At 36.7% G+C, this 24,734-nt stretch overlaps 1 long non-coding RNA gene across 1 annotated transcript; it reads right to left on the bottom strand.

Moving 5' to 3' along the window:
• Positions 1–10,181: 10,181 nt before the first annotated feature.
• On the bottom strand, positions 10,182–23,379 carry LOC125753856 (uncharacterized). Its single transcript, XR_007406534.1, has 2 exons — positions 23,084–23,379; positions 10,182–10,553 (listed from the first exon to the last, which is right to left on the bottom strand). It is a non-coding gene; the product is annotated as an uncharacterized LOC125753856 (long non-coding RNA).
• Positions 23,380–24,734: the final 1,355 nt, after the last annotated feature.

The raw sequence follows: 24,734 nt of genomic DNA, 5'->3' as shown, positions 1-24,734 counted from the left end.
TGGCTGTGCCTGTCTCTGTCTCTGTCTCTTCCACTTTTGAGTACTCTTGTAATTATATTGGGTTCACTTGAATAATTCAGGTTGTTCTCCCTACCAGCTGATCAGTCATTTTAATCTCTCTGCAACCTTAATTCTCCTTTGCCATGTAACCTAACATATTCAGAGGTTCTAGGGATATTAAGTCATGGGTGGCTAGGGGTGTGTGTGCACTATTCTGACTACCCCAGCTGTCATCTCAGAAACGAATCAACCTAAACAAAAACATTAAAGAAATAAAGGAGTAGATGGTGGTGATCCTGGACAAATTACTCAATCTTTCTGTGTATCTACAAAACAGAGATAAAAATGGTAACTACCTCATAGGTTTGTTATAGGAGCTAATCTTTATAAAGCACCTAAAGGTGTGTCTGGCTTATAGTTGTTTTTTTTAGAAGCAATTAGAGAGATTAAATAAGGCAAGGAATTAAAACTGGCCATTGGATTTGTTCATTAGGCAATTAGTGATCTTTAGCATTGCAGTTTCAGGAATATAGTGGTTGTGGTCTAATTACAGTAAAATAAAGGTTAAGACATAGGATAAAAAAAGTACACACAAATTATTTAGGAATGGAAAGAGAAAGGGGTCTGGAGCTGTCCTTTTTTTTTTTTTTTTTTTTTTTTTTTTTTTAAGTAAGCTCTATGGCTAATGTGGGGCTTGAACTCAATGAAATCAAGAGCCCTGTGCTACCCAGGGACCCAGCCAGGTGCCCCCTTGAGGCAGTCTTGGCTATAGGAGGATGGGAAGTTATGGGAGATCTGAATACACTTTCCTGCTGTGGGGAAGGGGCCAGTCGATAGAAAAGGTGAACATATGAGAGAGGAATAAGGGAGCAATTGGTGTTGTAAAATCCCACAGGAGATGAAATAAAGGTGATCAACAGTTTAGGTGTGGGAGTTAACTTTGAACAGGAGAAGAAACAATTAATTTTCTGAGTCTAGAGGGAAAGCTGTGAGGGTGAATCCCAAGAATTAAATATACTTTCTTTCTGTGGTTTCTGTCTATCAGGAATACTCATACTCACAGGCCTCCGCCTGAGGCAGTGACACCTGAGTTAAGTTCTCCTTCATCCAATATCAGGATGCCACACACTGTCAATGGGGTTTATCTCCTACCACAGGAAACTTCTATTGGGTCTTAGAATGTTCAAGTTTAGATTGAGAAAGTAAAAATTGGGCAGCCCGGGTGGCTCAGCAGTTTAGCCGTCTTCAGCCTAGGGTGTGATCCTGGAGTCCAGGGATCGAGTCCCACATCAGGCTCCCTGCCTGGAACCTGTTTCTCTCTCTCTCATGAATAAATTTAAAAAAAAATATTTTTAAAATATCTTTTAAAAAAAGGGCAGCCCCGGTGGCGCAGCGGTTTAGTGCCGCCTTCAGCCCAGGGCGTGATCCTGGAGACCCTGGATCGAGTCCCACGTCGGGCTCTCTGCGTGGAGCCTGCTTCTCCCTCTGTCTGTGTTCATTCTTTCTCTGTGTCTCTATGAATAAATAAATAAAATCTTTAAAATATATATATATTAAAAGAGAAAGTAAAAATCTCATTGTCCTCAAGGCAATCAATTTCATAAATAATACCGATCTCTTTCAAAAGAGCTCTCTGACCAATGTATATGTGCTATCTTGCCCCTCCCTACCTTTTCCTATGTTTCTGATAGAAAAATGAAGAGGGAGAAAACCAATCTAATTAGATACAACTTCATGTTAAGAGAACAAGCCTTCTTTATTTTTAACTTTTATCATGGAAATTTTTAAACATACACAAAAGTGAAGGGGATAATAGAACTCCCATTTACTAATCACTTCAATAATTACAACCTATGGTCAATTTTGTTTCATCTATATTTTCCCCTCTCCATCCTCCCATCTACATCCTGGTTTTGGAAACCAAGTTGGATTCCTTTAAAAAGTAGGACTTAAAAAAATATTTTATTTATTTATTTGAGAAAGAGACAATGAGCAGCTAGGAGGGAAAGAAGGAGAGGAGAGAGAAGCAGACTCCCTGCTGAGTAGGGAGCCCAACGCAGGGCTTGATCCCAGGACCCTGAAATCATGACCTGGGCCAAAGGCAGATACTTAACCAACTGAGCCACTTAGGGACCCCCCCAAAAATAGGACTTTTAAACTTAAACACTTCAGATATCTATTTCTCTTTCATCAATCACATGACCAAAACACAAGATACACCAAGACTCAGTATAGTACTACTTTATGCAAAGTTGAAATAGCACATCAGAAATATTTTTTAAAGATTTTATTTATTTGAGAGAGAGAGCAGGAGGAGGGGCAGAGAGAGATGGAGAAGCAGACTCCCAGCTGAGCAGGGAGCCAATGCAGGGCTCTATCCCAGGACCTTTAAGCAGAAGCTTAACCAACTGAGGCACCCAGGTGCCCTGCACATCAAAAATATTAATATAAGAGTCTCATTTTAGATGCTAGTTTAAAATTATTTTTTTAATTATCAAGAAAAAAATTATTAAAAACTGCAGTTTCAGAGCTAGTAGGAAAGTAAATATTTTTCATGCTTTTGTCACCATGACTGCTCAACAGAAATGCCTAGCTATCTATCCTTCATACACTAGGAACATCCCAATTATTTGGTTTGGAATGGAATAATTTTGGTGATCACTCTGCTGTTTAACATTCACCATTATTTTAATGTAAATTGTTTTTAATAGCCAAAAAATGCCATCAAGTGCTGATGTTGGTGCTTGAAAACATTCCCATATCAATAACTTTGTAGGAAAAGTTAAATGTGATAAATTGCTCTGAAGAAAGCCGAAGTCTACAACATCCACTATTGTTTGTTTAGAATAGGGCACACTGCAAAATATTTGAAATGATGCCAAGACACTTGAATGTAGCAGATACATCTTTAACCTTTAAAAATCCTCAAGTATCTGGGCAAGAATAATGGAAAACATAATACTGGTGACTCAGCAGCAAGATCAGTATCACCATAATAGATTTATAGGCTCTGTAAAAGTGTTTCAGCCCCACCAACTCCACTACTACCATTTATTTTACATTTATTCCTATTGAGATATTATACTAGCCCTTAAGACTATATCACGTGTATAAAATACAATTATCCTGCTCTCAACATTAATACAGACACCTGAATGCGCATCATTGTACAATGCTATTTTGTAGCATCTTCAAGATAATCAAAGAAGAAAAGGAAAAGATTAAAGTTTTGAATTTTATTTTTAACTAAAATAGCTTCTCCTACTTAAATTGCCAACCTTGCAGCTAAGTGAAACCCTGGGACTAAGTTAAAATAAAAGTATTATGTGGCAGTTTACAGGACCCTTTTAATAAAAGTAGTTGGTGTCTTTCAAGCAAATGTTGCTGGAAAAACTAGGTATCTATGTGCAAAAGAGTAAAATTGGACCCTTTTCTAACATCATGTGCAAAAATTAATCCAATATGTATCAAAGACCTAAACATAAGAGCTAAAACTATCAAACTCTTGGAAGATAACAGGGAAAAAATTCATGACATTGGGTTTGGCAATGATTTCTTGAATATGACAACAAAAGCATGAGCAACAAAAGAAAAAAATAGATAAATTGTATTAAATGAAAACCTTTCATGCATCAAAGGACACCATCAACAGAGTGAAAAGGCAATGCATGCAAATCATATATCTGATAAGGAATTAATACCCAGAATATATAAAGAACCCTTACAATTCAACAACAGCAACAAAAAAATCCAATTAAAAAATAGACAAAGGAGTTAAATAACATTTTTCCAAAGAAAATATACAAATGGCCAATAAATACCTGAAAAGATATTCAATATCACTGATCATTAGAGAAATGCAAATCAAAAACACAATGAGATACTACCTCATGCCCATTAGGATGGCTATAATCAAGAAATCAGAAAATAACAAATTTTGGTGAGGATATGGAGAAATTGGAACCCCTGTGCATTGCTGGTGGGAATATAAAATGATACAGCCACTGTGGAAAACAGAATAGCTATTCCTTAAAAAGTTAAAAATAGAACCACCATATAATCTATCAATTCCACTTGTGGGTTAATATCCAAAAGGATTGAAAGCAAGGACCCAAACAGATATTTGGGCACCCATATTTCACAGCACCCTTATTGACAATAGCCAAAAGGTAGAAGCAATCCACTAGTTCGTTGATGGTTACACAGATAAATAAAATGTAGCAGCCTTAAAAAGGAAGGAGGGGTGCCTGGGTGGCTCAGCTGGTTAAGTGTCTGACTCTTGATTTCTTGGTTTTGGCTCAGGTCATGATCTCAGGGTATTGAGATAGAGCCCTGCATTGGGCTCCACACTCAGTGGGGAGTCAGCTAGAGTCTCTCTCTCTCCCCCTGCCCATCGCCCCTGCTCTCCATCTCTGTCTCTGTGTCTCTCTCTCTCTCACAAATAAATACATCTTTTTTTTTAATAAGGGAAATTCTGACATGTGCTACAACATGGATGACCCTTGAAAATGTGATGCTAAGTGAAATAAATTATAAAAGACGAATACTGCATAACTGTACTCATATGAGATAACTCAAGTAGTCAAATTGTAAAGGTAGAAGGTAGAATGGTGCCAGGGGCTGGGGAGAAGAGAGAATGGGGAGCTATTATTTAATGGGTTCAGAGTTTCTGTTTGGGAAGAGAGAAAAGTAATTCTGGAGATGGATATTAGTGATGATTGCCCAACAATATGAATGTACTTAATGCCACTAACCTAACCATACATTTAAAAATGGTTTAAATGGTCAATTTTATGTCTTATAACTACATTTTAAAATGTAGTTGGTGAGCCTTTTGCCCTCTTTTCTTTGTTTATTCCTCTTTCCTGCTAGCTGGAATGCAGCTGTGATGGCTGAATCTCAAACAGTCTTCTTGGACCTCATAGGTTGAGCTTTGCACAACTTTGAGGGCACCATTTACACAGAATATCTAGACTTTTTCCTAAGAGAGAAATATTCTGTCTTGTACGACCACTGTTCTTTTGGATTTCTGTTACTTGCAAACAAGCCTAATTCTAACTGATGCAATAGGTTATCTATCTATCTATCTATCTATCTATCTATCTATCTATCCATCTACCATCTATTTCATAGCCCAAATATTTATAAGCAATAACCAGAGTCCAGAGGCATACAGATTATTATAATAAAGTGAGAAAACTCCAATGTATGCTAAATTCTGAATATTGGACAATCTGACAGGAGAGAAAAGCAATATAAAAATCCCACTATTGAGACAAACTATGAGAGATTCCTAACTCTGGGAAACAGAGTTACAGAAGGGGAGGTGGCTGGAGGGATGGGGTAACTGGGTGACGAGTACTAAGGAGGGCACTTGATGGGATGAGCACTGGGGGTTATACTATATGCTAGCAAATTGAATTTAAATTAAAAAAATAGAAAATAAATAAATAAAAATAAAAATCCCATATTTCAATTTATTAGGTAATTGCCTCACATATAGTGACAAACACTGTAAAACTACAAAATGGTTCATTAATAGAGGCCTGGGATACTATGCAATTATTAAAAAGAACAGGTAGATATATAGATAAGCTAAAGTTAGAACCACTTGTATAGCTCCATTTTTGTGGGGGGAATAAAAAAACCCTGACATGCATTTACATATGTGGAAAAGAGATATTATAGTAGCTAACATTTATAAAACACACACTATATGTTAACCTCTGTCCTAAGAGTTACACCTGAATTATCTCCATAAATTCTCAAAACATGCCTATGGGTATGAAATTTCATTATGCCTGTTCTGTAGCTGAGGAAATTGAGGCACAGACAGGTAACATAGCTTGTCCAGGGTCATACAAATATTAAATTTTGGAGCCAGAGAATTAAGCAGATCTGAGAGGTGATGATAATGAGGAATTGGATTGAGGCTAATGGTTACACTCTGATTCAATTTCTTTATTATGAGCACATATATAACATTTTTGGTAAGTATTTGGGGATAGGAGGAGAAACGCTAAAGAAATGTAAGGTAATGAAACCATGGTTATGCCCTAGAGAATTAAGTAGGGTTGAATTCAAAAGACATATTCAAGATTTCTAGAGAGGAAACAAAAAAGTAATCAAGAGAAACTTTAAAAATGTAACACATATATGTCAAAACTCAGGATGATAACTCTTAATACATTTCGTACAAGCAGAAAGTATTGCATAATGCAACATTTGTCAAACAATACTTGGACTCTGAACACTGGCTGGCAACAATAAAAAGCAAATACAATATTTAATAACTTGCCTAGAAGACACAAAAGAATAAAAAAGAAAAATTGAATTAACAATATGGAATTAAAATATCTGATTAAATAATGATATATATAAGGCACAACCTGCTATTCTAAGGGGTGTATTTGTCCAACTCTAGAGGACTGTAGCCCCTTTTCAGTGCCCTGGCCTTTTGTTGTGCTCTGACCAACAACTTGCACTCTCAGTGTCTGAATCTTTGCTCCTGAAGCCTCCTTCCTTTCACTCTTCCCACCATTCTAGAAGATAGAAAGCCCCAGCCCTTGCATCCAGCAGGCCAAGGTGCCAAGGAATCAACACTCCCACACCCACCCTAAAAGTTCTCATCCAGTGATTCTCTCATGAGTTGGTGTATAAATGCTACAGCTTCCTCATCTCTCAGTTGGGGTCATTCTGAGACACGTTTTTTTTTTTTAAGATTTTATTTATTTATTCATGAGAGACACAGAGAGAGAGAGAAGGGCAGAGACACAGGCAGAGGGAGAAGCAGGCTTCACGCAGGAAGCCTGACATGGGACTCGATCCCAGGTCTCCAGGATCAGGCCCTGGGCTGAAGGCAACGCTAAACCGCTGAGCAACCCCCACCCCCCACCCCGGGGCTGCCCAAGACACGTATTTTTAACCACTTACCAGAGTTTTCTCATAGAATTAAGCTACAGCCAGTCACTAGCTGACTTTATAATGCACCCTTTATTAGCTACCTTTCTTTCCTGGTAACAGTTCCCCACTTTCCTGCCCTCTTGTTTTCCCTATTTTCCAAATAAACTCTCACTCTCAAATCCTTTCTCAGAGTCTGCTTTCTAAAGCAACCAGAATAAGAAAGAAGATTAAAAAAATGCCTTTTTAAACTTTTTATTTAAATTCCAGTTAGTTAACATACAGTATATTAGTTTCAGGTGTACAATTTAGTGATTCAACACTTCCATACAACACCTGGTGCTCATCATAAGTGAACTCCTTAATCCCTATCACCTGTTTAACCCATCCTTCTACCACATTCCCCTCTCCTCTGGTAATCATCAGTTTGTTCTCTATAGTCAAGTCTGTTTCTTGGTTTGCCTCTCTTTTTTCCCCATATGCTCACTTGTTTCATTTCTTAAGTTCACACACGAGTGAAATCATATGATATTTGTCTTTGCCTGACTTATTTCACTTGGCATAATACTCTCTAGCTCCATCCACATTATTGCAAATGAAAGGTTTCCTTCTTTTTTACGGCCAAGTAATATTCGTCCATAAAAATGATATATATATTAAAAGTATATATATTAAAAGTTATATATATATATATCCTTCACATATTCTTCATCCATTTATCAGTCAATGGACATTTAGGCTGTTTCCATAATTTGGCTATTGTAGATAATGCTGCTATAATATCAGGGTGCATGTATCCTTTTGAATTAGTATTTTTGTGTCCTTTGGGTAAATACCTAGTAGTACAATTGCTGGGTCATAGGGTAGCTCTATTTTTAACTTTTTGAGGAAAGTCCATACTGTTTTCCACAATGGTTGCACCAGTTTGCATCCCCACCAACAGTGCAGGAGGATTCCCCTTTCTCCACATCCTTGCCAACACCCGTTGTTTCTTGTGTTGTTGATATTAGCCATTCTGACAGGTATGAGGTGATAGCTCACTATAGTTTTGATTTGTATTTCCCTGATCATGAGTGATGTTGAGTATCTTTTCATTTGTCTACTGGACATCTGTATGCCTTCTTTGGGAAAATGTCTATTCATGTCTCCTGCCCATTTTTAAATTGAATTATTCATTTTGTGGGGGAAATGCAATTCCTTAGTAATAAATATGATAAATACAAATTGGAAATCACTGTTTTATATTAAAAGGGCTTTACAGGAGTAAGGAAATATAACAACTTAGGAAAAAGAATCCACTGGAAATCCAGGATGAAAATTTGTGTGGTTGGTAAGTCACTTCTAATAGAGTAAATCTTATACCACTCATTTTTAGCATTGTTATCAAGTGCACTATTTATTGAGCACCTGCTTATAACTGTGCACCTGACTCTAATTTGAATATTTAGCATGCTCAAATTTTTGAGTTCACCTGTGGAGTTCAGTCAAAATAAAACAAAAAAAATGCTTAAATGGTTAAATCCTACCTTTGCCTAAAACCACTTTGGTTCATCAGGATAAGAGTGACTGATGGATCATTACAATGGCCTGCCCTATATATGCCCCTTTACAAAATACAGAAATATCTAAGATCCATGTGTCTTATAGAATTCTAATGAGGACTCTGATGTTTTAAGTTTAATGTTCAAAAGAATTTTTCCAAATATAGCTAAGAAATTCAATCAATGAACAAATAAAAAGAAACACACCAGATAGCAGCAGCATGTACCAGAGACCTGCTGATCTGTGTATTTAACAAATACTAAGAACCTATTCCACATGTAGCATTGTGCTGGGGGTACTGTGGAGAATATCAAGAACAATACCATATGTTCCTTGTCTTAAAATTACTTAGAATTGGTGCTATTTCTGTCAGGAATAATATCCCTGTAGACCTCTTTCTCAGAATTTATGCAATTCAGATTAGCATGCTGAATTCTTACTTTGAAGAGAAATCAATTGCTAATAAATACTTCTCATATGCCTGTACAATTTAATGTACAAGCCAAACCAAATACTGAATGTGTGTGTCTATTTTTTGGGTCTCCATAGATTAAGAAAAGTAATTGTATGTTCATCAGATACCTTTTGTATATCATTGTGCAATTCCCTTTCAAATCTCATAGATCTAATATGATGACCTGTTTCCTACTGGAGATCATCAGGATGATGGTGAGAAAGAACAGATTTAGTTCTGTTATTTGTGCTATTATTGTGATATTGGGCCACTAAATGGCCATTCTCAGTAAATTTTCCCCCAACTTTTTCTGGGTCTGAGGAGAAAGGAAGGAATTTCCTTCATGGTAGCATATTTTGGGACAGTGTAGTGGTGTCCATTTTCCTGCAAAATATCAAGTCATAGCTCTTTGAAGGAATACTTCAAATGCCAAATGAATGATAAAGAAAGAACAGAGATGTAATTAAAAGATCATAATAAAAATGTAGTTGCTTATAATACATTCCAGGTATGCGTGTGTATGTGTGTGTGTGCCAAAACTTAATTTTTTAAAGGATTTTATTTACGAGAGAGAGAGAGAGAGAGAGAGAGAATGAGCAGGGGGAGGGGCAAAAGGATAGGGAAAGAGAGAATCCTAAGCAGACTCTGTGCTGAGTGTGGAGCCTGACACTAGGTTGGATCTTATGACCCTGAGATCATGACCTGAGCTAAAATCAAGAGTTGGACACAACTGAGCCACCCAGACACCCCCAGAAACTTAATATTTTTAAACATTCTTTAATACACATTAAGTTAATATTTATTAAAATACTGTGTGTCAGAACTTGAATCTTTCTGAGTATCTTTTTTGAGGAGTTAATTTTGTTGTGTTTTATACAAAATGCTACTTTTAAACTATTCAGGGGGGCAAAACATATTATACGCACTCTAAAAAGAACATTAATATTTGTTGAGCATTTACTTAGGTTCATATAAAGCTCTACGTATAAAAATTCCACTTAAACTAAAACAATAACATTGTGTTGGGGGTTTATAATATATGTAGTCCTAATAGTACATGTATAAGTTTAATATGGATACAAGAAAAACATACTCAACAATAATATAAGTGTCTGGAGGGGAGAAATCAAAGTATACTATTGTGATTGAGGTTCTCAATTTATTATTCGCAAAAGGAATAATAGGAAATTGATATTGTGCTGATCTAGAAAATCTGAATCTTGAAAAAATTGTACTTGGCATTGACCCTTTAAAGTTGTGAAGAAGGACACTTATGGTAACCCTGAACTATATCTGCAATTTATTGTATTAAAATGAAAAATAAGGATAAAAATAACATTGTGCAACACTTCATTTTCAAATACTGTTCCAAATTTTGTTAACAGCTACAGACATTAAGATGAGGCCACACTAAGGAATTAACCTTGCACATTAAACACATATGCACACACACAAAAAAGGCTTTACAAAAGAAAGGTTGATTGTCCCTCAAAGTTCTCACTAGCCAATGAAAAGTATAACACTGACTTTGTCAACACAGAAGTAGAGAAATACAGCTCCTTGCCATTGTCATGCTTCAACTTCAAATGTAATGACCTGAAGTAGTCAACATGTTGGGTCTGGGTCCAGACTGCCAGGATGCAAATCCCAGGTTCACCTTATGGGAGTGATAACAAGTGAAATACTTAACCATCTCTAAGTCCTATTTCTTCATATATAAAATGGGGATAATCACAGTATCTACTTTACAGGATTGTTACAAGTATTAAATGGAAGATTAAAGTATTTAATACAGTTCCCGGTACATAGTAAGTATTTAATAAAAAAATTAGCTTTGGTTACTGTATTTGTTGTACAGATGACTTGATTTGATGGAGAAGTAAAAAGTCTCTTTGATGTATAAATAGAGTTTGGTATAGAAATAACAATATCCTTACCAGGATTAATGGTGATAAAGCATTTAGTCACAACTTTCAATCTTTGCTATTTTTTTAAAGATTTATTTACTTAGGGATGTCTGGGTGGCTCAGCAGTAGAGCATCTACCTTTGGCTCAGGTCATGATCCTGGAGTCCCAGAATCAAGTCCCATATCAGGCTTCCTGAGTGGAGCCTGCTTCTTCCTCTGCCTATATGTCTGCCTCTCTCTGTGTCTCTCATGAATAAATAGATAAAATAGTTTTTAAAAAGATTTATTTATTTTTAGAAAGAGAGAGAAAGTCAGGTGAAGAGGGACAAGAGAGAGGGAGAGAGAATCCCAAGCAGACTGCACTGAGCACAGAGCCCAAAGCAGGGATCGATCTTATGACCCTGAGATCAAAACCTGAGAGAAACCCAGAGTCAGACACTCAACCAACTGTACCACCCAGGTGCCCCTCAAACTTCATTATTTTATGTACTGCTCTTTCCTTCCACCAAACACTTGAACAGGAAGAGAGAGAAGTAAGGCAAAGCAAAGTTAGTAGTAAAATCAGTACTATGCACTCCTCATCCTGTTCTTGTACCTATAATATGTAGGGAAAAGCCTACAGTTTTTAGGCAACCCACCTGTCACTGAATCTGTCACTGAATTGTTACAATTTCCCCAGTTAATAAATATTTGTTGAGGACTTTTTTTGTTGTTGTTGTTGAGGACTTATTATGTGCAAAGCAAAATTCTAGGTGTTGGGGAAAATCTGGGCAAAAATCTAGGGGAATTTGCCCTTACTGGAATAGGAATGTATACTATAAAGTTAAAATACTTAGAACTTACATTAGGTATATACAATAGAAGTAGGTGCTTAGGATCTAATCTGTGACCAACGTAATTCAAATTCTCAAAAGCGCAAAACTAGCACACCCTTTGGATCAGTACAATACATGCAGCAGTCCATTAATGTATTGTCATATTGTTTGATCTTAAAATAGAATTTTAAAAAATTAACTAGCAACCAAAGAAAAATTTGCCATGTACTGCCAGTTAAACTGGGAGAAAAGGTATCCCTCTACCCTTAGGATGTATGTTATAAAGATGAGATAAACCTAAAACATATATCCAATAGTAAAAGTGATATTAAAGATACCAAAGGAGTGTTGATAATAATTAGGTTATTGGGAGTTCAAAGGAAAGATTGTATGATCTGAACAGTATTCTGATACTCTATAATAGCAATCCATAAACTATGAGGTAGAAGAAGTGGAGCCAGACCTTTATGTGAATCAAATGAAAACTATATTCTCTCTGGAAAAATGTTCATAAAGCATGCACTATAATGTTCACATACAATTATTTTTATTACATTGATTATTGATCTTCCTTACATAACAAACACACAAAAAAATCTTTACCAAGACTATGTCCTCCTTGTTTTTTCACACAAAGATTAACAGCTTCATTCTGGAAAAAGAATTAAAATGCAAACTGGAAGGAAAAAGTTATCTTTAATTCTCCTCAAAAGAAAATTTCATTGAGAAGGTTGTTCTCTTTGCAAAAATAGACTCTAAGGAGTAGTCTTTACCCATAGCAACATTCATGTCATGCGTAACATCTGTAACAATTTTTAAGATTATCGGAGGAAGCAACCTTCAAAAGGGCTTTGCATTGTTTCTTGGGTTTTGTGGATTACTGCCTTCAGAAAAATTGATAAAGCTTATCCCCACCTCCCACCCCCACTTTATTTGCAGAATCACTTCCTGTATCACTGGACACTTTACATAGCTGTTTCTCTTAAATCTTTTCTCTCATGATCTTAAGCAACATTTAAAAATTCACCTCAGTTAATTTACCAAAGAAGACTCGAATGGGCTTTTCCCTGTCATACTGTTCTTAGAATGGGCTTTGTTTTCTTTTCAAAAATAACAAAAGAAAAATGTTTAAAACTTAATCACACGCTTTGCGATTGTTCCTTGGGAGAGTCAGTACATTTCCGTGCAAATGAGAATGTCATATATTCACATTTCATGACAAAATGATTTTAAGGGACTCACTGGCTTTCCTAGCAATAGGCAAAGCTTCTTCCGGGACTACTGACTGAGGTTTTGATGACAATGCATCAAAAATGAGTCATTAATGCATGGAACTTCTTTCTTCACCAAATACCACATAAAGTCTAGAGTACAACATCCTAGCCCTCTGTGCCTGAATGGGTTGCACGTGTTTCAATACAATGATCCCCTCTATCCTTGTAGCAAGTGGATAGGGACAGTCTCTTCTTTAAGCAACCCCCTATGTTCATCCTATTTTACCGTACAAAATTTACTGTTTTTACCATGTGCCTTGGATATAATGGAAAAAGTTGGAAGCACAGTTGCTTGACAAAAGGTTTTCACCATTTCAAAAATATTGCTTTTACTGTTTTCAAAAGGCTTTCTTAAAATACTTTTTTTTTTTTAATGACACGGTAAGCATGTAATAGATGGAAACCAGGAACTGGCTTGCCCTTAGACCGTCCAATAGTCTCACTCAGTGGCATGCTAAAAGCAGTAGCTGAAATATTCCTCCCTGATCTGTTTCAAAATAGTAGAAAAAAACATTAGCAGTTTGGGAGTGGATGACTTCATCCAACAGAGATAATATATTTTCTCCCTCTGCCTCAAATCACAAACTAACTTTACTACTTCTAGGACATGTGACTTCTAAAGTTTCTGCAATTCTGTGGCTTCTTTTGATTTGAACTTTGTTGATCCTTCAGAAAAACCCCGTTTTGTTCAAGGTACAACCCAATTTTGATAAAAATATACGTCTTTTCTCAGTTCTTTCAGTTTCTCTCTTAAAAAAACAGGCATAATTCTTCATTTAGTTTTGTTCTGTGGAGCTATGACAAGAGCACTTTCAAACACTACTAACACATTAACTCTTGATGCTTAGCTAATGAGGAAACTGTAGAAGTTATTATCTTGATTTAAGAGGGGAAAGCAGAGGCATAAAAAGGTAATGATGACTTGTCCAAAGTCATAGTTAATGGCAAATATTTATCAAGCACCTCTGTTCTTAGTATTGTGTTACTATTTTTAGCCAGGCCTTTAGAGACTAGCCTATCTATGTTTCAAATTAATAATACGTTTATGAACTGAGATGATATGCTATTTTCTACTTATTGAGTGCCAATATTTTTTTAAATTTTTGCAGCTTTCAGATGTAATTGACATAGTTATATATAAGACATATATAACATACTTTGATATACATTGTGATATAATCACAATCAAACTAATTAACATATTAAGCATAGCTTCATATAGTTACCATTTTCTTTTTTCCACCTAGTTTTTTTTTTTTTTAAACATTTTTTTCTTTTTTTTAAAATTTATTTATTCATGATAGTCACACGGAGAGAGAGAGAGAGGCAGAGACACAGGCAGAGGGAGAAGCAGGCTCCAAGCACCGGGAGCCCGATGTGGGATTCGATCCCGGGTCTCCAGGATCGCGCCCTGGGCCAAAGGCAGGCGCCAAACCGCTGCGCCACCCAGGGATCCCTCCACCTAGTTTTTTAAAAAAGATTTTATTTATTTATTTATGAGAGACACAGAGAGGCAGAGACATAGACAGAGGAAGAAGCAGGCTCCCTGCAGGGAGCCTGATGTGGGACTCCATCCCAGGACCCCCGGGGTCACACCCTGGGCTGAAGGCTGACTCTCAACCACTGAGCCACTCAGGTGCCCCTTCCCCTAGTTTTATTGAGAAATAGTTGACATATATCACTGTATAAGATGTATGGCATGATGGTTTGATTTACATGTTTTATGAAACTATTATAATAGGTTAACATCCACCTTCTCAATACACATACAATAAGAAGAAAAGAAAAAAGAACATAGGAAAATATCTCTTCTGTGACTAGAACTTTTAGGATTTAGTCTCTTAACAACTTTCTCATGTATCTTATAGTAGTGGTATCTATATTCATTATGTTGTATTTTACATCCCTAGGTCTTACTTACCTCATAACTGAATGTTTGTACCTTTTGATTGCCCTAATCCAAACCTCCTTCCCCCACTCCTACCTCTGGCAATCATAAGTTTAATCTATCTTTCTATGAGTTTAGAGTTTTAAAATTTTTTCTTTTCACATTACACATATACATGAGAGCATACAATTTTTGCTTCTCTCTGTCTCACTTAGGACCATGCTTTCAAAGTCTATCCATGTTGTCACAAAAGGCAGGATTTCCTCACTTTTTTTTATGGCTGAATAAGATTCCATTTTCTATATCTCTCTCACACAACTTCTTTATCCATTCATCCATTAGTGGATACTTAGGTTGTTTCTACATCTTGGCTATTATAAATGCTGCTGCTTTGAACATGAGGGTACAGATATCTTTCCAAGGTAGCATTTTCATTGTCTTTGAATATATTCCCAGAAGTGGAATTGCTGGATCATATGGTTCAATTTTTAATTTTTTGAGGATCCTCCATACTGTTTTCCTTAATGGCTGTACCAGTTTACGGTCCAACCAACAGTGCACAAGTGTTCCCTTTTTGCCACATCAATGCCAGCATTTGTTATCTCTTGTCTTTTTGAGGATGGCCATTCTAACAGGCATCAGGTGATATCTCACGTGATTTTAATTTGCATTTTCCTTATGACTAGTGATTTTGAGAATCTTTTCAATGTACCTGTTGGCCTTTCATATTTTTTCTGTAGAAATATCTATTCAGGCCCTTTGCCCATTTTTAAATTGGATTATTTGAGTTTTTTGCTATTGAGTTGTATGTGTTCTTTGTACATTTTGGTATGAGATATATGGTTCACAAATATTTTTTCCTATTCCACAGGATGTTTTTTCACTTTGTTGATGGTTTCATTTGCTGTACAGAAGCTTGTTAGTTTGATGTGGTCCCAACTTGTTTACTTGTGCCTTTGTTACTGTGATTCAGGCGTCATAACCAAAAAATCATTACTAAGATCATGTCAAGGAGCTTTGTTTCTATGTTTTCTTCTAGGAATTCAATGTTTCAGGTCTTACATTTAAGACTTTAACCCATTCCAAGTTAATTTTTGTGAATGGTGTGAGACGGGGGTCTAGTTTCATTCTTTCACATGCAAATATCCAATTATCCCAGCACTGTTTATTGAAAAGACTCTCCATTGAGTAGTCTTGGCTACCTTGTTGTATATTAGTTACCATATATACTTGGGTGTATTTCTGGGCTCTCAGTTCTGTTCCATTGGTCTATGTGTCCATTTGGTTTTTTAAAAATTTCTTTAAATGATTTTATTTGAGAGAGAAAGTGCACGAGAGAGAGAGAGAGAGAGAGAGAGAGAGAGAGAGAGAGCAGGAGCAGTGGGGAGAGGCAGATGGAGGCGGGGAGAGGCTTACTCTCCACTGAGCAGGCAGCCTGGCATGGGGCTCAATCCCAAGACCCTGGGATCATGACCTGAGCCAAAGGCAGAGACACTCAACCAACTGGGCGACCCAGGTGCCCCTATGTGTCTGTTTTTATGCCATTACCATATTGTTTTGATGACTATAGCTTTATCTGATAGCTTGAAATCAGAAAATGTGTTAACTCCTGCTTTGTTCTCCTTTCTCTGGAATTTTTTTTTTTTTTTTTTTTCCTGTTTGGGGTCTTTTGTGGTTCCATACAAATTTTAGGAGTATTTTTTTCTACTTTTATAAAAAATGCCACTGGAATCTTAATAGGGATTTCACTGAATCTGTAGATGGTTTCTGGTAGTATTGGCATTTTAACAATGTTAATTCTTCCAATCCATGAACATGGCACGCCTTTTCATTTAATTGTGTCTTCTCCAATATTTTTCATCAGTGTTTTGGAGTTTTCAGTGAAGAGATTTTTTTTTTCTGCCTCTTCGGTTACATTTATTCCTAAGTATTTTATTATTTTTGATGCTATTGCAAACAGGAACAATTTATTTCTTTTTCAGAAGTTTCATTACTAGTGTATTACTAGTGTATACTACTGCTGATTTTTGTATATTAATTCTTTATCCTGTAACTTTATTGAATTCATTGATTAGATAGAACAGGTTTTTAAAGATTATTTTGGATTGTCCCTATATAAAATCATGTTGTCTGCAAATAAAGAAAATTTTACTTCTTCTTTTCCAATTCTGATAACTTTTGTTTTGTTTTGTTTTGCCTGATTGCTTTCCCTAGGACTTCCAGGACTATGTTGAATAGGAATGGTGACAGTGGGCATCCTTGTCTTATCCCTGATCTTAGAGGAGAAGCTTTCATCCTTTCACCATTGAGTATGATGTTAGCTGTGGGCTTGTCATATTTGGCCTTTATTATGTTGAGATACATTTCTTCTATGTCTAATTTGTTAAGCATTTTTATTGTGAATGGATGTTGAATTTTGTCAGATGCTTTTTCTGTATCTATTGAGATGAACATATGATTCTATTAATGTGATATATTCCTGTACAACAGGAATAAATCCCATTTGATCATGCTGAATGATCCTTTTAATATGCTGCTAAATTCAGTTTGCTAGTTATTATTGGGAATTCTTGCATCTATATTCATCAGGGATAGTGATTTATAGTTTTCTCTTCTTTTTTATTTATTTATTTATTTATTTATTTATTTATTTATTTATTTATTTATTTATGATAGTTTTCTTTTCAAGTAGTGTTCTCTTTTGATTTTGGTATGAGGACAATATTGACTTCCTAAAAGGAGTTTGGGAGTATTCACTCTTTAGTTTTGGGGAAGAGTTTGAAGAACATTGGTGTTAATTCTTTAGATGTAAATTTAAATAAATTAGTAAAATTCACTAATGAAGTCATCTGATTCTAGGCTTTATTTCATTGAGAGCTTTTTTATTACTGATTTAATCTTCTTACTAGTAATCGGTATATTCAGGTTTTCTATTTCTTCCTGAGTTATTCTTTGTAAGTTGTAGGTGTCTAAGAATTTTTCCATCTCTTCTAGATTGTCCAGTTTGTTGGCATATATTTGTTCATAGCAGCCCCTTGTGATCTTTTGAATTTCTGTGGTATCCATTATAATGTCTCCTTTTCCATTTATGATTTTGTTGATTTGGGTCCTCCCTATTTTTTCCTTGGCTGGTCTAGCTAAGGGCTTGTCAATTTTGTTATCTTTTCAGAAAACTATTTTAGTTTGGTTAATCTTTTCTATTGTTTTTCTGTTATTTCATTCATTTCTGCTCTAATCTTAGTTATTTTTCTTCTACTGCTAACTTTGGGATCAGTTTGTTCTTTTTCTAGTTCGTTAAGGCATAAAATTATGTTGTTTATCTGGGATATTTATTACTTCTTACTGTAGGCATTTATTGCTATGAACTTCCATCTTAAAACTGCTTTTGCTATATCCAATAAGTTCTGACATTCGAAATTGACACATTTTCATTTGTCTCAAGAAACTTTCTTTCCCCTTTAATTTTTTTGATTCGTTGGTTGTTCAACATAGTACAGTATATTGTAGCCAGAGAAGATACTTGATATGGTTTCAATCTTCTTGAATTATCTAAGGCTATTCTGTGGCCTTACGTATGTTCTATCCTAGAAAATGTTCTGTGCTTTAGAAAAATGTGTATTCTGGGGGATCCCTGGGTGGCTCAGCGGTTCAGCACCTGCCTTTGGCCCAGGGCGTGACCCTGGAGTCCTGGGATCGAGTCCCGCATCGGGCTCCGGGCATGGAGCCTGCTTCTCCCTCTGCCTGTGTCTCTGCCTCTCTCTCTCTCTCTCTCTCTATCATGAATAAATAAATAACATTTAAAAAAAAAAAAAAAGAAAAATGTGTATTCTGCTGTTGTTGGATAGAAGGCTCTGTATATTTTATTAGGTCCATTTGGTCTACAGTATTGTAGAAAGGTTTTTCTTTCAATAAGAAACTGTTTCCTTATCGATTCTCTGCCTGGATGATCTATCCATTGTTGAGAGTGAGGTATTAAAGCCCCCAACTAGTACTATATTACTGTTTATTTCTCCTTATAGCTCTGTCAATTTTTGCTTTATATATTTAGGTGTTCTGATGTTGGGTGCATAAATATTTATAACTGTCACTTTTTTAAAAAGATATTTATTTATTTATTTATTTATTTATTTATTTATTTATTTATGAGAGAGAAAGAGCATGCTGGGGGAGGAGCAAAGGGGAGGGAATGAATCTCAAGCAGACTCACTCCACGCAGGGCACGGAGCTCAACAGGTGCTTGATCTCATGGCCCTGAGATCATGACCTGAGCTGAAGCCAAGAGTCAAACGCTTAAACTACAAAGCCACCCAGGTGCTCCTACAATTTTTATGCTTCTTGATTGATCCTTTTCTCATTATATAATGACCTTTTTGTTTTTTTATAATTTTTAGTTTAAAGTCTATTTTATCTGATATAAATATTACTAACCCTACTTTTTTGTTGTTGCTACCATCTGCTTGAAAGATCTTTTTCTTTTTTTTTCTTTTTTTTAAAGATTTATTTATTTATGATAGACACACAGAGAGAGAGAGAGAGAGAGAGGCAGAGACACAGAAGGAGGGAGAAGCAGGCCCATGCCGGGAGCCTGACGTGGGACTCGGTCCCGGGACTTCAGGATTGCGCCCTGGGCCAAAGGCAGAGGCCAAACTGCTGAGCCACCCAGGGATCCCCTGAAAGGTCTTTTTCTATTACCTTGCTCTCAGTGTGTCTTTAAGGCTAAAGTGAATCTCTTATGGGCAGCATTTGTTGAACCTTTTTTTTTTTTTTTTAAATCCAGTCTGTCATTCTATGTCTTTTGATTGGAGAATGTTCTTTATGTTCTTTACGTTTAAAATAATTATTGATAGGTAAGGACTTATATTTTTTTACACTTTTACTATTGCCATTCTCTTTATTGTTTTCTGGTTGTTTTGTAGATCCAGTATTGTTTCTTATCTTGCTATCTTTTTTGTGTGTTTTGATGTCTTTGGTATCAGTATGTTTTGACTCCTTTATTGTGTTCTTTAGTGTAATTGCTAAAGATTTCCCCTTTTGGTTACCATGAGGCTTACATAAATATCCTAAACTCATAATACCCTACTTTAAACTGATAACTTAATTTTAATAGAATTTATATACTTTACACTTTTACTTCTTTTCTCTTTCACATTTTAGATTGCTGCTGATACAACTTACATGGTTTTTATATCATGTAACTAATAATAGATTATTGAATTATGGTTACCTTTGCTCCTTTTTTTTAACTTTTTAAAAAGATTTTATTTATTCAAGAAAGACACAGGGGGGATCCCTGGGTGGCACAGCAGTTTAGTGCCTGCCTTTGGCCCAGGGCCCGATCCTGGAGACCCGGGATCGAATCCCACGTCGGGCTCCCAGTGCATGGAGCCTGCTTCTCCCTCTGCCTATGTCTCTGCCTCTCCCTCTCTGTGTGACTATCATAAATAAAAAAGAAGAAAGAAAGAAAGAAAGAAAGAAAGAAAGAAAGAAAGAAAGAAAGAAAGAAAGAAAGACAGACACAGGAAAGAGGCAGAGATATAGGCAAAGGGAGAAACAGACTCCTTCTGTAGGGAGCCTGATGCAGGACTCAATCCCAGGACCCTGGGATCACGACCTGAACCAAAGGCAGTTGCTCAACCACTGAACCACCCAGGTGCCCCTTCTTTAACTTTTAAACTAGAATTTCTTTGTGCATGATATTGCAGAATCACATTATGACTGTATATTTACCATTACCACTGAGATTTATACTACCTTTTTGTGTCTTTATGATATTAGTGTTCTTTAACTGCCACTCAGAGAAGTCTTTTTTTACCATTTCTTGTAAGGCAAATCCAGTGGGAATGAACTCCTTCAGCTTTTGTTTGGAAAAGTCTTTATCCATCCTTCATTTCTGAAGCACAGCTGGTATAGAAGTCAAACTGGTATAGAAGTCTTGGTTACCAGTTATTTTCTTTTGATATTTTGAATACATCATTCCTGTCTCTGTTGACCTGAAAAATTTCTGTTGAGAAATCTCCTTCTACTCTTATAGGAGTTCCTGTTACGTAACCTCTCTTTTCTCTTCCTGTTCTCAAAATTCTTTCTTTGGTTTTGGACTTTTGAGAATTTAATTATATTGTGTCTTGGTGTAATCCTATTTATCCTATTTAAGTTCAACCTATTTAGGGTCCCTTAGGCCTTAAAGATTTGATTGTCCATTTCTTTTCCCAGGTTTGGGGAGCTCTCAGCTATTACTGCTTGAAACATACCTTCTGTCCCTTTCTCTTTCTCTTCTTCTGGAATTACCACAGTGTGAATATTTCTTCTTTTCATTGCATCCTATAAATCCTGTAGGCTTTCTTCATTTTCTTTTCTTTTTCTTTTTTTTTTTTTTTTTACTCCTCTGACTAGGTAATTTTCAATGTCCTATCTTCCAGGGTGCTGATCCTTTCTTCTGCAAGGTTGAGTCTACTTTTGAAACTCTGCTGAATTCTTCAGTTCAGTTATTCAAGTCTAGATTTTTTTTTTTTTTGGTGGTTGCTATTTGCTTATCAAATTTCTTTTTATCCAGCATTTTTTTTTCAATTTCACATAATTGTCTGCATTTTCTTAGAATTCACTAAAGTTCCTTAAGAGGATTATTCTGAACTCTTTACCTGACAGTTCATAGATCTCCATTTCTTTAGGGTGGATTGCTGGTGCTTTATTAGTTTCTTTGGATGATGTCATATTTATCTGATGTTTTTTGTGATCTTTGATTCCTTACATTAGTGTCTGTGCATATGAAAATCTCCTTTTCCAGACTTTACAGGTTTGCTTAGCAGAGAGAATTCTTTACCTGTCAGTTCAGTTTGGGTTTCTGGAGGTGTCTGTGGGTAATGTTTTTCAGCAGGTAGGGTCTACTATTATGGTCTACTTTGGGACAAGGCAACCGTTTTGAGCTCTAAGGATGGGGATAGGTTGGGAATGGTGAGTCACTGACTAGAGAAAAATTGGGTAGGACTGATGGCTTTGTTCCTTACCCAAGTGAGGCTGTAGTACTACATGCAGTTGTAGATGGGGTTGGAAATTAGCTTCCATACCCTGGCAGGACAGCAAGCCAGGGTGCAGGGCCAAAAAGCTCATTGTGCACTTAATTCCCTGGTCTGGTGAGGCCACCTATTTTGCTCTGCAGGTGGAGAAATCACAGGCTGCACTCTGTTCAAACACTATTGTATATCAGACTGTTGAAAGGGCTATACAGCTTTCCATGTGCTCTGGTTAAGTTTCCTGGTGACAGGCTAAAGGCTGTATTCAGTAATGAGACTATGAATTAGATTTCTTTCCTGGGCACAGTGAGAAGAGGCTGCTCTAAAGCTGGTAAAGCTCTTTGTTGTCTTAACTCAAGCTGACCCACAGGTCAAGTTCCCTGGCCAAACACAGCCACTGGCTTTGCTCTTCAAATTATTAGCTCTGTCTGCCCTTCTCTCAGCTTGAGTATTGCCAGGCCACATAGCTTTCAGATATTTTTGCCAGCCCTTATGGTCAGATGGAGCTAGAAGACACCCTCCGCAGCCAGTGAGGCTATAACTCAGCCCCTTTGCCTGGGTAGAAAAGGGAGGTGATGCTCCAGGCTATCAGTTTCCCATACAGGCTCTCTGGTTGGGAAGGGATAGAGCTACCCTGAGCATTGTCTGTGAATCAATCCCCTAGCCTGACATAATATGGGAACACTCCTTGCTCTGTATTGGCTTTGTTCTGGGAACAATCAGCAATACCTGCTTTCCTCTCAGCTGGAGCACCACTGGACTGCACAGCTTCCAGGAGTGGTCACCATCCAGCCCTCTTGTCAGATGGAGCCACTCTCCACAGTACGTGGGACTGTGACTCAGCACCTTGCTTAGACATGCACAAACTGGGCTCTAGAACCCGCAAAACTCTTTGCTTGAGGATCCAGTTGAGGCGGATCTGCACCCTTCCAAGTTCCTGGGTGAGAGTCCATCCCCAACTTGGCTCTGTGGGTAAGCAAGGTTGCTGGTTGGAATTACTATTTGCCAGTATGAACTCAGTCTGCCAAGATCCATGTACTAGTTGTTGCAAGCCCATTCCCCTCCTGTCACATTCAGATTCCAAACAACTGAGCTCTGAACATCCTTCTACAGTCCTTATGGTATGACATCAGATTAGAGGCTCCCACAAAATGGCCTGCAATGCTGGGGAGGCTGTTCGTACCCCTGGGTTCTCTGCCCACTGGGGGAACCAGACGTTCAGGAGAGACCTCTCTGCATGGTCCTGCGCTGATCTAGGGGAGGGGCAACGCAGCCATTATGTAGTGCTGCTCTTACCTTGTAATGTAGTCTGTCTTGGTCTTTCAGGTACAGAGGGGTGCTTCAACCTCACCTCCATCATCTAGGATTCTCTCAGTGCCATCTTGTTCTTGAATAATTGTTGTTCTTGTGTGGAGATGCAAAGTCAAGAATGATGTTGTCATTCTTGGTGCCACCTTGATGATGTCACTACATTTCCTCTTTTTCAAAAAATGTTTGTGGTGAGAACACTTAAGATCTACCTATGTAGTAAATTTCAAGTATGTAATATGGTATGTGGTCACATCATTGTACATTCTATTTCCAGAACTCAGTTATCTTGCACAACTTAAATTTTTAACCCCTCAACATCTCCCCATTGCCCCCTTCCTTGATCCCCACTGCTTCTAAGAGTTTGACTGTTTTGGATTCTATATGGGAGTCACATAATGCAGTATTTGTATTTCTGTGTCTGACTCATTTCAGCCAGCATAAGGTCCTTTAGGTTCTTCTATGTTGTTAAAAGTGGCAGGGTTTCCTTTTTTAAAAAAGCTGAATGGGATGCAGCGGTTGAACATCTGCCTTTGGCCCAGGGCGTGATCCCAGAATCCAGAATCAAGTCCTGCATCAGGCTCCTTGCAGGGAGCCTGCTTTTCCCTTGACCTGTGTCTCTGCCTCTCTCTCTGTGTCTTTCATGAATAAATAAATAAAATCTTTTTAAAAAATAAAAATTAAAACATTAAAAAAGCTGAATATTCCAAAGTGGAATATTTTTTTCCAGTTTTAATGAGATGTAACTGACATACAGCACTGTTCACATTTGAGATATACAGCATAATGACTTGACCCCCATGTAGCACAAAATGATCACCATAATGAGTTTAGTTAGTTAACATTCATCATCTTATATAGTTACCCCTCAGAAAGCTTTTTCCTTTTGATGAGAATCTTTGAATCTATTCTTTTAGCAAATTTCAAATACATCATACAGAAATGTTAGCTAGTCATCATGTGGTAGATTATAATCTCAGAATTTATCTTGTAACTGGAAGTTTATGCCTTTTGACCAATTTCATCCAACCCCCCAATTCACTGTAAAAGCAATATACAGTATCACAGAACTCATTTTTTAGAGAAAAAGAAATAAGAGCAAAAATCAGTATAATGATTTAAGAAAAATGAGGTTTATCAACAGTGTCCATAATCTTTTTTTTTAAAGATTTTATTTATTTATTCATGAGAGACACAGAGAGAGAGGCAGAGACATAGGCAGAGAGAGAAGCAGGCTCCCTGCAGGAGCCCAATGTGGTACTCGATCCAGGACCCTGGGACCATGCCCTGAGTCAAATGCAGATGCTCAACCGGTAAGCCACCCAGGTGTCCCAACAGTGTCCATAATCTTAAGGCTTTTAAATGATTAGAAAAATTACAAAACACCAGTAAGATTGATGAAAAAAGAAAGGAAATAAAATAACACAGGAATAAATATTATTTGCTGTAAAAATATTTTAAAACTTTAGATTTAATTATAATTCCCAGAAAAATAATTATAACATATTTATTCAAAGGACCAACAATCATTATATAAATAAATTAGCAAAATTTACCAATAAAATGTAGAAAATTTCACAGTGAGTCATGATAAATCCTTAAAATATAGAAAGGATTAAGTATAGGACTAATACATACC

The sequence above is a fragment of the Canis lupus genome, chromosome 27, assembly GCF_003254725.2.
Source record: "Canis lupus dingo isolate Sandy chromosome 27, ASM325472v2, whole genome shotgun sequence".
NCBI lineage: Eukaryota > Metazoa > Chordata > Mammalia > Carnivora > Canidae > Canis > Canis lupus.
Note: the sequence above shows the minus strand (reverse complement) of the source record. Positions and strands in the feature narration are given on the sequence as shown.